This window comes from Rhagoletis pomonella, unplaced genomic scaffold (assembly GCF_013731165.1).
Source record: "Rhagoletis pomonella isolate Grant_MI unplaced genomic scaffold, Rhpom_1.0 Rhpom_scaffold_00067, whole genome shotgun sequence".
NCBI classification, from domain to species: Eukaryota; Metazoa; Arthropoda; class Insecta; order Diptera; family Tephritidae; genus Rhagoletis; species Rhagoletis pomonella.
This window is the reverse complement of record NW_023458621.1, coordinates 7,444-18,361: the sequence shown is the minus strand read 5'-3', so window position 1 is coordinate 18,361 and position 10,918 is coordinate 7,444. Positions and strand designations below refer to the sequence as shown.

Here is a 10,918-nt window from a genome sequence, read left to right as displayed (position 1 = left end):
ATTGTTTAAACAGGGGGCAACCCTCCTACACGCAGTTAGGAAATAAAGTATTTTCAAAACTACTGCGATTGGTACCCAATTAGTAAAAATTGATTTAACTATTTAAATAATTTGAACATAATTTTTAGACAGGTGGCAGCCCTCTTCAAACACTTTAAAAATATTCTACACGTTCAAACTAAAGATCTCTTAAGATTCATTCGCTTGACGTCCATATTTTTTATACTTCATATAAATTAGACTTTTCAAACAGGTGGCACCCCTCTTCAAGATGTTTACAAACTACTACATACTTAACCTTTACCGTCTGACACAAATACATATTTCTATTACCTAATTCACCTAATTCAAATTGAATTTGATTTTTTGAACAGGTGGCAACCCTCATAAAGTTAATTTAAGAAAATAGAATATTTCATATAACTTGGGTATGAAATAGTTCAATTAGCCTTCTCAAACAGGTGGCAAACCTATTCAAAATATTTCCAAACTACTACCTTCTTAAACCTCTTTTGTATGACACCCATATAGCGATTTACTTACCAAATTCCTTTAATTAAAATTTAATTACATTTTTTTTAACATGTGGCAACCCTCCTATACGTAGTTAAGTTATAAAGCCTTTTCAAAACCATTTCGATTGATACCAATATTTATTAATTGATTTAACTTTTTAATTAATTTGAGCTTAATTTCTTAACAGGTGGCAACTTTTTTCGAAAAAGTAAAGCCTTCTTGAACATCCACACCCTAAGCCCTTTAATTTGGTACCTCACTTTAGAAAATCGAACGTACGGCGCGGATCTGAGGGCATTGATTAGCAAATAACTTGAGTTTAATTTTTAACAGGTAGCAACTCCTTTCAAAAAAACAAAACCAGTTTGCACATCTAGCCAAGCGCTTTAATTTGACACCCCGTTTTTGAAAATCGAGGTAACGGTGCAGAAAAAATGCTGCACAAAAAATGCCTTCGCGTATTAAATATATAGATTATAGACATATACTATGTCTCCATTGAGAGATTTATCCATTAAGATTTAATAAATCCAGTTGCTAAATCACAACCGTCTCCATTACCATTACGAGATATGTTTGACGTTCACATTTTTAAATATTTGACGTTTGCTTATGTATGATTTTACAAATACAGTTGCGGACATTGATATACAGACAGATAAAAGGAAGGTACCAAGCGGAATTTCATTATATGAATTCTGAATATTATTGGCTTCTTATTCGTGGTGAATTCGTATGTATAATATACAGTTTGTAAAGTGTAAAGAATGGTACCATATTCCGAATCATTTTCCCGAAATTAAGAAAAATTATCAAAACGGTAAAAAACATTTGCGGAAAGGAAAATTTTTGTAGAACTCCCTTATTCATAGGAGGGAACCGAAAATCCAATTGTGGGCCTTTGGCATATCATGAATACGAACTGAGTTCTAGAGGATGTTCGGTGCAATGTAACGAATGTATATTAAATGACTTATAGAAAGCGGAGAAGACTCTGCATGATATTACTATAAAACATTTCTTCTAAATTTTTAGTTTTTAAAATAATATTTTCTTAATTTATTACAACCAAAGTTCTGTAAATATTTATTACTAATTTTCCTCCCAAACTAACAAAAAAATATAAAAATCCCTAAAAATACGAAAATTCATGTTTTTATGATAGGCTAGATTTCAGTGTCCTCAACTGTATATTGAAAACACAAACGTCATTTGACTTATGGCATGTGAATTTGTGGTTGCCACATTCAACAAATTGTACTTATTGATCAATATTTTTGAAGATTTGACGAAGATTTAACTTAAATCTACTGCCTTTCGAGATTTAATTTTATATGATAAATCTCAAAAGATTTAACTTCAAATCTCGTCAGAGGGCCAAATCTTCATTAAATCTCACAATAGAGACATAGTAATAGATACCTATTTTAATTACCCCATTGCCTTAATTAAATTTAATTCGGCAGCCATATTCAAACACTTTAAAAATATTCTACACGTTCAAACTAAAGATCTCTTAAGACTCATTCGCCTGACGTCCATATTTTTATACTTCATATAAATTAGACTTTTCAAACAGGTGGCAACCCTCTTCAAAATGTTTACAAACTGCTACGTACTTAAACTTTATTGTGTGGCATCCACAAATATTTCTATTACCTAATCCGCTTAATTCAAACTGAATTTGATTTTTTAACAGGTGGCAACCCTCATAACGTTAACTTAAAAACAAAACTTTCAAAATTATTTCCATTTATGCCCATTTTATAATAACTGGTTTAGCTTTTTAAATAATTTGAACTTAATTTTTTAAAAGGTGGCAACTCTTTTCGAAAAAGTTAAACCTTGTTGCACACCTAAATTCAGAGCCCTTTGATTTGACACCTCGCTTTTGAAAATCAAACGAACGGTGTGAATCTGATGGCATTGATTATTAAATTATTTGAATGCAATTTTTTATCAGGTGGCAACTCTTTTCGAAAAAGTAAAAATAATCCCTTCGCGTATTATATATATAGATAATTCGAATTTAACTTTTTAAACGGGTGGAAACCCTCCTCAAATGCTTTAAAAATATTCCTTATGTTTAAACTAAGATTTGCTAATACTTTTTTGTTTGATAACTTTTTGCACAGGTGGCAACCCTCCTCAAACTCATAAAATATATTCCCAATGTGCAAACTAAGATTTCGTCCACTTTTTAGTTTTATATCAATAATTTAATTAAATTAGACTTTTCGAATAGGTGGCAACCCTATTAAAAATATGTTCAATCTAAAATCTTCTTAAATTTCTTTAGTCTGACACCCATATTGTTATACCTATTTTAATTGCCCCAACAGGTGGCAACCCCCCTACACGCAGTTAGGAAATGAAGTATTTTCAAAACTACTGCGATTGGTACCCAATTAGTAAAAATTGATTTAACTATTTAAATAATTTGAACTTAATTTTTAAACAAGTGGCAGCCCTCTTCAAACACTTTAAAAATATTGTAAACGTTCCAACGAAAGATCTCTTAAGATTCATTCGCTTGACGTCCATATTTTTTATACTTCATATAAATTAGACTTTTCAAACAGGTGGCACCCCTCTTCAAGATGTTTACAAACTACTACATACTTAAACTTTACCGTCTGGCACAAATACATATTTCTATTACCTAATTCCCCTAATTCAAATTGAATTTGATTTTTTTAACAGGTGGCAAACCTCATAAAGTTAAGTTAAGAAACAAACATTTTCAAAACTATTTCCATTTATGGCCATTTTGTAATAATTGGTTAAGCTTTTAAAATAACTAGAACTTAATTTTTTAAAAGATGGCAGCTCTTTTCGAAAAAGGTAAACCTTATTGCGCACCTACAGCCAGAGCCCTTTGATTTGGCACCTCCTTTTGAAAATCGAACGAACGGTGTGGATTTGATGGCACTGATTATTAAATTATTTGAATGCAATTTTTTATCAGGTGCCAACTCCTTTCGAAAAAATAAAAGCAGTTTACACATCTACAGGCCAAGCGCTTTCATTTTGCATCCCAATTTTGAAAATCGAACGAACGGTGCAGATCTTTTATGCGGAACAAAACATACCTTCGCGTATTATTTTGATCTTAATTTCTTAACAGGTGGCAACTTTTTTCGAAAAAGTAAAATATTTTGGAACATCCACATCCTAAGCCCTTTAATTTGGTACCTCACTTTTTAAAATCAAGCGGAAGGTGCGGAGCTGAGGGCATTGATTAGTAAATAACTTGAGTTTAATTATTTAACAAGTGGCAACTCTTTTCGAAAAAATAAAACCTTATTGCACATCTACAGGCCAGGAGCTTTAATTTGACACCCCAATTTTGAAAATCGAGCGAACGGTGCAGATATTTTAGGCTGCACAAAAAATGCCTTCGCGTATTATATATAATAGATAGATAGATAATGATTGCGTTTATTTATTACATATATGTATCTAATAAATCGAACTTAGTGGGGATAAGATTTACTAATGAGAAAAGTGCGCGTCTGGTGAAGACCGAGAGTAAAGAAAAGCAGAAAAAATAAAATTTTTTTATTTATTTTAAATGTTTTGATTCGCCATTATAAGGATATTAATAAGACACCAAAACTATAAACACCTTAATAGAATAAGAATATGTATGTATGTATGTATGTATGTATTACTTAGAAGAAAACTCCATAAAAGGAAGGTCTGCATTTTACATCCCTGCACACTAGGGCGGGTCAACTTTTTTTCGACATCGTTCCTAGCAGATTCGGATTCTACATTACAAATTTGAAATGCACAGATACCTATGGTAGGTGCTTATAGAAAGATATATGAATAATGTAATGAGTTTGTAAAAGGGGGCGTGGCACGTCTCATAGGTGTGGAACCTTTTATCTGCTATAACAGCTATTAGTGATCTCATTGAATTGCATTTTGAAGATTTGTTATAATTGATCAAGGTGAAATTCAAATGAATTATAGATGATATGAAGTTCATCGGGTCATCTTCTAGTCTTTAATATATACTAAGTTAATATACGGAATATTTACTAAAGTGTTACGAACATTATTTTTTTAATACAGGAAGAAAATAATAACTATAATTTAAAGGAGTGACACACAATGGCTACAGTCGTCGCATGTGTGTATTCTTTCATATACATATATATGGGCCGTTCTTCGCGTTATATATTTTTCATTCAGTCGCTTATTCCTTACCTAAAATTTTAAATAAAAAATTTGACAAGTTTTAACCGCTGATACAGTACTGGTAGCAGTTTAAAATGGGTAACTGGGTAAACTTAATAGAGAAATTAAATTAATAAGCCTGCTCGGATATCACAAAATCCTAAGCTTGATAAACATTTGGTGTTATAAAAGTTTTAAAAAGCTCTACTTGTAATTAGGAAAAGTGCCGAAAAAAAAATAAAATTTATGGATAAAAATAGAGAGGGACTTATGGCTATGACAACAGAATGTAGAAAAATTATACCTCGACTTGAAAGCAAAAAGGATCTAAAACCAAATAAACTATAAATACATTGTTAATCATAAAACAATTTATGATTCGAAAAGTAATTTTGAAATATTGTAATTTTTTTTTTTTTTTTTGTTTTTTAAAGATTAAATTTTATTTACTTACAGTTACGAACAAAAGTATTGGCACAGTGAATTTTTCGCAATATAGGCAAAGTTTCAAATTTATTTCGTATAATTTTTTATAAAAACATAGTTCATACTACACCAAAACACATAAAAATCAAATGTGCAAACTTTGTGAAAAACTCGGGAAAATTCAATAAATTTGCATACTAATTTGCAACTTTGAACACAGATTTCTTAGAAAATTTCCAAGTATGCAGTTTAATAATCCATTCAATTTTAGTTTATCAAAGTGCAAAAATTATCGGGAATAAAATAAAAACTTTACATATATGTAGTGCGAAAATTCACTATGCCAAAACTTTTGTTCGACGCTGTACATATAAAAAAATACACACAGTAACTTCTCCTGTTACAATAGTAAAAAATATGTAATTTGCTTTGTAGTGTAATCTTGCGGTTCTTTAAATAAAAAACAGATATCAGAAATTAATTTTTCGTATCAATAAACTCTCAAGCACAGGTTTGTATTAAAAAAAACATCCGTAACACTTTATTAAATATTAATCTGCATATTTTATCAATTCGTCGGAATATTTTTATTTTATGTATGTTACCGCATAACTACTACTTGAGTGTAGATCCGATAATTGGGCCATAAAGAAAATAACGGCACACTTAAATTTGTATATGAGAATTGAAGTCGGTTTTGCTTTTTGTTGAAAATTTACTCCAGTTTCCACAGCTTCTGCAAAAGAGTCGTAGGCCATATTTTTTTGTTAGTTCAATTGTGGAACATTTGTACGAACTTCTTCGGCTAAACTTCGGCTTTTGTTCTCTTTTCATCTCGAGGTTAAGTGCATTGTTCGATGGGGTGATATCATTGCCAAACATGATAGTACTTTGTTTGCCATCAATAAACACTAACTTGACGGAGTTTCAATATTCCACATTGATGCGAGCATTAAAAGCTTTGAAAAATATTTGCGAGTATGGCTTTTAGTTTTTACCGCTCAGGTCGGTGGCAGGCCTATAGGAAATGTTTCTTAATCAACAATGTTTCAAATACTTTTCGTTTGACACCTATATTATAATACATACCTTATCTTATTAACTTAATTGATTTAAATTTTCGAAATTGGTAGCAACCCGACTCAAAAATATTTCCTGTAGTACGCTTTCTTAAACCTATTTAATTTGATACCCATATTGCAATATTTAATTTATCTTACCAATTTAATTTAATTAAATTTTGAAACAGGTGGCAACCCCCCGTAAAATTGTACAATACTTATAGGCTGTACAATTTTTTTTAGTAATAATTTAGTTATAATTTAGAGGCTTGTACACACTCTAAAAAATATTTGTTTAAATTTGCGCATATTAAGATAGGTAACCAGTTTCCTCTCTTAATGAATGCAAATTTAAACACTGCTTGCTTACTTTTACTTATCATATGTGTGGCGTAGAACAAATTTCAAATTTGTTTTTTGAGTTTTAAACATTTATTGTTCACATTTTCACAGTTTACACATAAAATGTTTAAAATCTCCTCTAAAAAATTTTCGTTTAAATTTACGCATGTAAAGAGAGGTAACCAGTTTCCTCTCCTAGTGTGTGCAAAATTAAACACTGTCTGTTTACTTTTACATATCAAATTTGTCACGTAGCGCACACAAGGGGTGGGTTTTGGGGCTAAATTTATTATGATATAAGAAATTTTGATAGAAAAAATTTTGTTTTCCATTTCTTGTGCGTCATTTTGTAAGAATTTTTCTTTTTTCTTGAGAGCTCTTTGAAGTTTAACTGCGAATGAAAACATTGTCTTAAAAATATGCAATGTATACTCACTTAGGGCCGGTTACTCAATGTCTGGTTAAAACTAATCTGCGGTTGAACATCGTTATCGACGTTTTCGACTCCATGCATACAACAGGGAGTCGGTAACGTCGATAACTATGTTTAACCGGAGATTAGTGTTAACCAGACATTGAGTAACTGGCCCTTACTGTTGGTTTTTACACTCTACAGCCTAAAAAATTTTACCACTGATATGTACTTAATAAGCATTCGAAGATTTAATTTGCTAACTTCGAATTCATTCCACCAAAATGAGCTACATGATAAAAATACAAGTTCAGTTAAATTTTCGTTATTCGAAGTATTAAAAAATGAGAAACCAGAAATCGACGAAAATAAATAAAAAAGTGTAAAAATTTCGTGAAATTATTTAATTTATTTATATTAAAATAATTTTGTAAAATTTTGTATTACTTTTGAAAGTTGAGTGCATCTTTAACCGTTAATTTTTTCATAATTTAATGATCGGATCTAAACCAAATTACGAGACGACCCTTAAGGTACCATCTTTCCGGTAGAAAAAATATTTATTGGAATCGGTTCACGCGGTGCAAAGTTATGCGGTGGAATAAACAAAAGAAGTAAAAATACTCCGAAGAATTGATAACCTCCCCTTTTTTGAAGCCGGTTTTAAATAGTCTGAGTTCTTTGTAAATTTTATGTAAATAAAATGCAATTGATGATACTTAAAAAGTTTATTTATTTATTTCATAATGTAAATAAAACTTTCATAAATGTATTTTAAAGAGCGAATTTTGGGTATTTGCTGATGATATATATTTAGAGTGCAGCCTATAACTTAATAAAGCAAATGGGCCGCGATTAACCACCTTCAGGGGGACCCTCCGGTTCTTATAACAAATCAGCTATGTCTGCTACTCATCACCTTCGGGGGGACCTCCAGAGATAGGTAACTCAATTTAATTTTAATAATACTGGTAATCATTTAGAGGCTCGTACAGCCTATAACTTAAAAAAAAGGACCGCGATTCACCACCTTCGGAGGGATCCTCCGGTTCTTATAACAAATAAACTGTCTCTGCGACTCACCACCTTCGGGGGGACCCTCCAGAGATTGTAAATATAAATAATTATAATTTTGTCAGTCTGATAATTGATTTTTTTTTAATAGAATTATAAACAGAATACCAAATAGCCAATCCTAACAACCTTATACGCCTATCATTTCTAAACAACCTATCGGTACCATACGCAGGTAACCCCAACCCCAACATCCCCACAAACTCACCCGACAATGCTAACCTAAGTTGACCAAAGCCTAAGAACGGCAAAGGTTAACTACGCGAATAAACACGTTGCCCAGGGATACACAGGGAAAAGACATCAATCATCATATCAGTAGCTCAGAAGCTGAAGACGATCCATACTCAAACATCGAGGATGACAATTACGAACAAACACTAGACGAATATTTAAATGAGTCAGATATGGCAAATAACGTATCGGCTAACGACTTCGAAGACTTTACAGATATACATTTTTTAGATTAACGAATTTCTCACTTCTCTATTTCGAATGCCGAACGGCTAGTGGTGAATTACTCAAATTCCTCGTAGATACTGGCTCGAACAAAAACTACATACAACCGAAACATGTACAGAAACCCATCCCTAATGAGAAAATTTTCTATGCAAACTCAATAGCTGGCAACGTTAAATAACTCCCCACACAATGGCCAATTTATTTAAACAAAAGAATATCAATCTTAAATTCTTTCTATTACCATCTCTTAAATCATTTGATGGAATATTAGGGAACGATAGCCTTAAAGAACTATCCGCCATAATTTATGCAAAGGAAAATTATATACTTATCCGCAATGACTATAAAATCAAAATAAAACAGCAACATTCAAATTCTGTAAATGCCATCGGTATCAGAACAGAGCATATGTTGGAGCAGGAAACAATTCAAATCGAGAAGTTAGTAAAACATTATGCGACTTTATTTGCTGAACCGGACGAAAAGCTACATTCACCACTGTTGTATGAGGTGAAATCAGGACTACAACCGACAGGACAGTATACTCGGCACATATCCCTTAAAGACGAAATTGAAAAACAAATAAAGCAGCTTCTCGACAACGGCATAATCCGACCTTCACGGTCCCCTTATAACTCACCGGTATGGATAGAACCAAAGAAAATAGATGCTTCAGGTGAAAAGAATTATCGCCTCGTCAATGATTATCGGAAACTAACAGCCTTATTCTGTATCTCGAACGTTAGGCCGCACGAACGATTCGTCTGTAGGCGATATCGTCACGGATTGCAAGTTTGTAACTCTGTCGTTCGTCTTCGTCTTGCCTTTACGTCGATTACGTTGCTATCGTCTCGGTTACGTTGAATGATGTTGCCGGATGTAATTTTGATGTACTTTCAAAGATTTTTTCTTAGATTTCTAATATTTTCAGCTTATTTCAATGCTTTTTATTTTAAATGGGCAACATCGAAATTGTTTACATTTTGGTTTTGCTTAAAAGTGTTTTGGTTGTGTTGCGGAAAGAATATAAGGAAAATCTATTTTAAAAAATGTATGCTGCTATAGCGCTAATGGACGCCGAGGAATCTGAAGAAAGGGAAAGGCGGATACAGAGGAGGAGATTGCGAGACCACACCAATGTAATGGAACTACCTGAGACTGAGTAAGTTCAAGATTAGCCAATAATTTTTGTATGCTACAATGTATTCTTTTTTAGATTTGTGGCAAATTTCCGAATCAATAAGGAAATATTCCAGTACATTTTAAATGAATTACAAGAGCATATGTCTCCATCACATAGAAGCACCCACCTATCGCACCAGCTGAAACTCGCGACTTTTTTAAGATTTCTGGCCACCGGCAGTTACCAAAAATCTGTTGGTAACGAAAATATTTCGTCGATGGGGCAGTCAACTGCAGCCAAAGTGATTAGGGAGTGCCTAAATATTTTTGAGGACCACTTTTGCCAGAAATGGGTGAATTTTAGGAGAAACAACGATGAGGAAAATGCTGTTAAAGAATATTTCTTTGAGAAATACGGAATACCTGGGGTCATTGGTTGTGTTGATGGAACACACGTTCGTATTAAGTCGCCAGGAAGTGACAACCACCATCTATACCTCAACCGCAAGGGTTTTTACAGTGTTAATGTAATGGCGGTAGGTTAATGATATTCTATCTTTACAAGTATACATATACACAAACTGAGTTTCCTTACAGATATGCGATCACAACATGGTCATTACATTTGTTGACGCTAGGCATCCAGGGGCGAATCATGACTCATTTGTTTGGAATGTGAGTGTCGCAGAGCAGGAGCTAAAATCTGATTATAACAATGGGAAAACCAACACATAGCTACTTGGTAAGTTTTAAAACTTAAAAAGGCTATAAAACTATTGATGACAATGAAAATTTTTGTAGGTGATTCTGGTTACCCCTTGCAGCCATACTTGATGACGCCATTCAGAAGCGCAGCCGATGGAATTCAACGAAATTACAACACAAAGCACTCGAAAGCTCGTAATGTAATTGAGAGATGTTTCGGTGTTTTGAAAAACCGATTTCGATGTATAATTGGCTCGAGAGGACTACATTATTCACCGGAAAAAGTAACACAAATTGTAAATGTGTGCTGTGCTATTCATAACGTTTGTATATTTTTCAAACATCAAATTCCATTGGAGATCCCAGATATGGAGAATCTTGTTAGTTACGAAGAAGAACTCGAAAACAGTAACATTTCGAATACAGCTGCCCTTATTAGAATGAGAATAGCAGAGAGTTTGTTATAAACGCAGTTTTATTATAAAGTATGTGTGTCTAGATTTCAGGTACACTAGCAAAATTCATTTATGTCTTAAACCTAATAAAATATTTACATACAAATTCAACAAAATATATTTTCAGTCTTAAATCTACATAAATACTAAAAAAA

General features: G+C 32.5%; 1 pseudogene; it reads left to right on the top strand.

The window, feature by feature from the left end:
• Positions 1-9,723: 9,723 nt before the first annotated feature.
• Positions 9,724-10,862, top strand: LOC118749850 (annotated as a pseudogene).
• The last annotated feature ends 56 nt before the right edge of the window (positions 10,863-10,918 follow it).